This window comes from Triticum urartu, chromosome 7 (genome assembly GCF_003073215.2).
Source record: "Triticum urartu cultivar G1812 chromosome 7, Tu2.1, whole genome shotgun sequence".
NCBI classification, from domain to species: Eukaryota; Viridiplantae; Streptophyta; class Magnoliopsida; order Poales; family Poaceae; genus Triticum; species Triticum urartu.
The window spans coordinates 27,304,381-27,309,993 of record NC_053028.1 but is presented as its reverse complement, the minus strand read 5'-3'; the positions used below and the strand labels follow the sequence as shown (position 1 = coordinate 27,309,993).

The following is a 5,613-nucleotide window of genomic DNA, read 5'->3' as shown; positions in this document are numbered from 1 at the left end:
CGTCTCTCTCTCCCTCTCTCTCTCTCGCTATCTCTCACTCCCGCGATGAGAAATCTATTGTTTTCTCCTGTGACATTTTTCAGAGATATGCATGTGTAGTTAGCAATGTTTTCTTTTCCCTATATGGTTATAGTGGGGTGTTTATTTGCAATTCGGATCGCCGCCGGTATGAAAGAAAAATGGATCTTGCGTTATAAATTATAATTTTGCTTCCAAAACAATATTTTAACAATATTTAAAGGTAAAATTAACAACATATTTAGATTCCACATATTTTTCTAATAAAATTTCATATATAATATGTTAAAATCAAAGTTACGGTTTAAAAGATACAGATAATTTAGAAAATCATTTGTTTGACTTAAATATATTCTAAAATAATATTTATCATACTTAACATGTAAAAATAATCTCATATTCATATTCTACATATTTTTCTAATCAAGTTTCATATATAACATGTTCAAATCGGAGTTACGGTTTAAAAGATATGGATGATTTAAAAAAGCATTTGTTTGACTTATATATGATCCGCGGATGAATTACCTAAAACATCAGGGGGGTTTTCGAAAAATGTAAAATAACAGTTCGGGTGTAACTTAAATCCGGACCGCGGGTTGATTTCATCAAAACACATGGACTTTTCTGAAAAATGCCATGACGGACGACCGAAACCCAATTTGCTTTAGTATTAGGTAAAGATAAAGATTTCCGTTTGATCCTTTTGTCTTCCTTAAGGAAAGGAGCAAAAGGCCCAAGATTAAAGGGGTTTAAGTGATGGTAATCTTCCACAGAAAATCATATTTAGTGTTGACTAAAATTAAAGACTACAATTATCCGATCAACTTCTAAATCTCAACTGATCTACTCTTTTGTTTTTGTGGATCTTCATCTGCTGCTATGTGCCTTCGCTTCAACTTCTCGGGTTATTTTCTTGTATCCGTGCACAACATGCCGATGCTCTGGCGAGAAGAGGAAGGAAGCATGGTAATGGGCGCGCAGAGTGACTGAAGTCGGTATGCATGTCTGCTCACCCTGACGCCCTCGGGCTTTTGTCTAGCGGACCTGAATTTGACTCACACTTTATTTATAAAAATTCTTTAGTATTCAAAAGTAATCACATCGATAGTTATGTGCATGCCTTGCTATGTAGGCTAGATTTAGTATTGTCTGTAATATTTCAGTTATCTGCATACATGACAACAAGAATTTACTTTTTTTGAAAATACTATGAATCAATATGATATGTTGATGCATTACGATATTCAAAAGAACTGGAGATAAGGGGCTTACCTGATGTATTCCCTGAAAAAAGAAAGCGATATCACTAGCTTCAACCAGATTACAGAGGGAACCTACTATATCTGTTGGAATGAGTCTTACCAATCTTTCTCAGTTTTGGAGGCAAATTTTAACATGGTCCCTCTTACATCCTTTTCTTACATATGAGGTAAGAAGGTAAGAGTGAATCCGGTCACTAATTAATAGGATCAACGACTCGGATCTATTATATACTCTTACCTCTCATATGAAAAGAGGAGGTAAGAGGGACCATGTTAAAACTGCTCAGTTTTGGAACATGAAGGGGTGACTCCTCTCCCTTTTTGGACCCCATACGTTAAAAGGATGTCGTCGACAACGATGTTCAAAAGCCATATCCATGAAAGGGAGACAGAGGGAGATGTCAAAAACGATGTCTAGTATTAAGAGGCGATGTTGATCTAGAGTTGGAGGCCCTTCTGCATGCCGCTTGACGCCATCATCTACGAATGCACTATGCCTAGGCTTGGCTTCATCCACTAATAAAGAACATAGCAATTGTGTTGCAACATTAGTGCGGGATGAAACTTGTTTTTGAAATTGCTCCACACGCTACAAAGTGTGAACGATCTGTGGACGACCCACAATCCAGTGGCCATTGTAGGGTAAGAGGACGTGATTCCAAGGCTGGATTTAACCATCGTGCACCAATATTTTGAATTTGGTCATTTGCATAGCACTTGCACTGCTCCATTTCTTTTAGAAATGGATAAAAACCTACGCCTCTGCATTATCGCGACACTTGAAATAGATAGATCGGACATGAAAATATCTTGTCATAGTGCACAGTGTACAATGTAAATGGAAAGGTAGACACTAAAAATATATTTAGAAAAATGTTAATAAAGTATTTAAAAAATATTAAACATGTACAAAAAATGTTCCTAATATATACGAAAAATGTACAACATGTATAGAAAAAGTAGATACTACAAGATGCAATTTGTTTTGAAAAAATTACATTTTTTTTCAAGTGTGTATATAATTTTTTTTATGTATACGAAAAAATACATTGTGTGTAAAAAAAGTAGACTTCAAAAACATATATTTGAAAAAAAATGTTAATCATGTATTTAAAAATTGTTAACCTTGTATAAATAAATATTCGAAATTTGTACAATATATGTACGGTGTATATGCAAAAGAGGCACAAAAACATATATATGTTAAAATGTTAATCATGTATTTATAAAATGTTAAACATGTGTAAAAACAGGTGTTCCTTATGTATACAGAAAATGTACAATGTATATATAAAAGGTAGACATCAGAACAATATATGTGACAAAAATGTGTTAATCACATATTGAAAATATGTGCAATGTTTACAAAACAATGTTTTATATGCATACTAAAAATCTTCCATGTATTTGAATAATGGTAAACATGTATAAAAGAATGTTCCTGATGTAGACGAAACGTACATTGTGTGAAAAAATGTTTTCGTGATTAAAAAATGTTGACCATGTATTCAAAAACCTTCGGGCAGAATATATACCTTTCATGTTTAATATTTCTAGGAATGGTTCGAAAAAAAGCCGCACTCCCGGTCGATGTATGAAATGGAGATCTGCTGGAAATAATGTCGTGATGGACACAAAGTTCCAATACAGCTGGCCATTTGGATTCTCCGGCGTCAAACGTGCGCTGACCGGAAGATCATTTCAACTCAACTCCACGCCTCATTGACATGCTAAGTTATTTTTGAGCAAAATCGTCCAGTGATAAGCCCACGCAGAAGCTGAAAGAAGACTGGGCTGTATATGGGTATGGCAAGTCGGGCATGCCGATGGGCTTCGTTCCTCGGCAATGCGCAACGGTCGCTTTGGAATGATAAGCTGCTCTTCATTCACTTCTCAGAAAAAAAAAACCTGCTCCTCATTCCAACCTCAAAAAAGAACATTAAAAGAAAATACTGCTCTTCATTCCGGTCTTTGAGGCGCGAACGATTGTTTTGGCGCTTTTGATGCACGGCGTGAACATGATATACTGGGATGTGTGTACAGCGTGGACAATTCCTGCAGCCGAATCTTATCCTCCACTACGTGTACCGCAAGTGCCGACATGCGGCGAATAAAGGTAATCCTGGGGCCATCTGCCCTTCCTCGACTTGTGTTGCCATGCCTAGTTGTTTTTTCTCCACTGGCCGCCCAAAACTGCAAGCACGAAATAAAAAAAGAGGCATTAGAATAGTACTGGCACTCGCCGGCCTTGTAATTTTTACTCAAGACATCTGATGGACAGGACAGATGGTTGTGTTGAAAGACTACTCACGGTGAAGATGGCAATGGACAACAGCTCAAATCTGACATGTGTATTCTCCTTTGTGACTTGTCTGGTCTGGTGGCCCTCTGAGTGTATTATTAATCTAGCAATGTCGACATCGCGGTATAAATATTGTTAGATCACGCAACACCACCACTACAAACGACAAGGCGCACCCGCGCCAACGTTTGACCGGGGCCCAGGCCGCCATGCAACCGCGTGCCCGCATCAAAGCACACAAACCGCTGCTCAACATTGTTTTCACTGCGCTCAAGACGCGGGGATGAGACGCACAGTTTGAGACCCCTTACTCGAGATCCGCCGGTTTTAACACCGACATTGGTGTTTTCATTAAGAGTTCCACTGTGTCGCTGTCAGAAGGTTCGATGACTCCATCAATCATCCGCAACGATGTTGCCTGGGGGGAGGTTTTTCTTCCCAGCCAGATCTTCGTATTCGGCGGCTTCGTATTGCGGGCCAACTCGCTTGGCCATCTAGAGCAGATCGACAGCTACGCCCCAGGTCACCAGATTAGTTTTGGAAACCTGGATTATGTCGCTGATATCCGAGGAGACTTGATCCTCCAAGGATTCACAACCCCAACCTCCGCTCTGGCCTTAGATCGGGAGCACGTCGCCGGGTCCGAAGACGGCATTTCTAAGCCTGTCAGACTATCTGTGGCCACTAAGCCCAGTATGGGAGAGCCGGAGGAAGCAGTGTTGCTGGCAACCATCATAAAGCCGGACTCTTCTCCCGACACTAGCTCCGAACCTTTGGAGTCAGCCTCGTGTGAGCTCGGCCATGGAGTCCCCTTCCCGCCGTACTCCACGAATTCTTTTCTCCCTGGACAAACCTCGCCTTTAAGCGAGGCTCTGGACTTGATGCAATCCATCGTTATTAGAGAGGAGCAACATCCGAACTACACCCAGCCCGGACTAGTGGCTGAGAGCGGGGAATTTTACGTCCCACCCACCATCCACTTCATCGTCACAGTCGAGGACTTAACTGACATGCTCGATTACGGCTCCGAAGACATCGACGGTATGGACGACGATGCCGGAGAAGAACAGGCCCAAAACCCGTCGTTTTCCGGACGCTGGACGGCCACCTCTTCGTATGATGTGTACATGGTGGATACACCCAAAGAGGGTGACGGCGATAATGAGAAAAATCCGGTTGAGGATAAACCTCTTGAGATACAGTCAAAGCGCCGATGTCAGCGGCGCCGCTCTAAATCACGCCGTGGAAAAGACAGCGATACCGGCACGAGAGACAACAACACTCCGGACGAGGCCGAAGACCAAGAAAACCCCGTCGAGCCAACCTTCGAAAAGGACGATCGGGAAGATGGGCAAGTTAGCGCTGATGAACAGGCCATAAACGAAGACTCGGAGGACAGTAATTATCTTCCACTCTCCGAGGAGGAGGTGAGCCTCGGCGACGAAGAATTTATCGTGCCTGAGAAACCTCTTGAACAGGAGCGCTTTAAGCGCCGACTAATAGCCACAACGAGGAGCTTGAAAAAGAAACAGCAGCAGCTTCAAGCTGATCAAGATCTACTCAACGGCAGGTGGATTAATGTCCTGGCAGCCGAGGAGTATGGCCTTGAGCGCCCAACTAAAAGTTACCCGAAGCGTAAACTGCTACCTCAATTCGACGGCGAGGCACTTGATCCCGTACCGTCAGCACGTAATGCGGCCGACCGGCCACCACGTGGCCGGGACAAAACGACAACTCAAGCCGAACACCAGCCCATACTATCTCGCCGTAAAGGTCGAGACACAACAGCTCGGGGCTATACATATGACCTACGGCAGGACCTGCAAAATAGAGCAGGTCCGACCAGATCGATCGACGGATCGCGAGGGCGTGCCCCGACGCGCGACAACGGCTATCTAGCCGGACATGACAAGCATAATCACGCCCGAGCTGAAAACTCAGACGGACTCCATCTGAGCTACGTCGCGACCTGGCCGGATATAGAGGCGCCGCACACCACCTCTGCTGCACTAATGAAGTAATGGAACA

The 5,613-nt window shown here is 42.7% G+C and overlaps 2 non-coding genes across 2 annotated transcripts; both read left to right on the top strand.

Annotated features, from left to right (window-relative positions):
• The first annotated feature begins 767 nt into the window (after positions 1–767).
• Positions 768–847, top strand: LOC125526162. The gene has a single exon (XR_007291582.1). It is a non-coding gene; the product is annotated as a small nucleolar RNA Z155 (small nucleolar RNA).
• Positions 848–971: 124 nt separating this feature from the next.
• On the top strand, positions 972–1,084 carry LOC125526187. The gene has a single exon (XR_007291602.1). It is a non-coding gene; the product is annotated as a small nucleolar RNA snoR100 (small nucleolar RNA).
• The last annotated feature ends 4,529 nt before the right edge of the window (positions 1,085–5,613 follow it).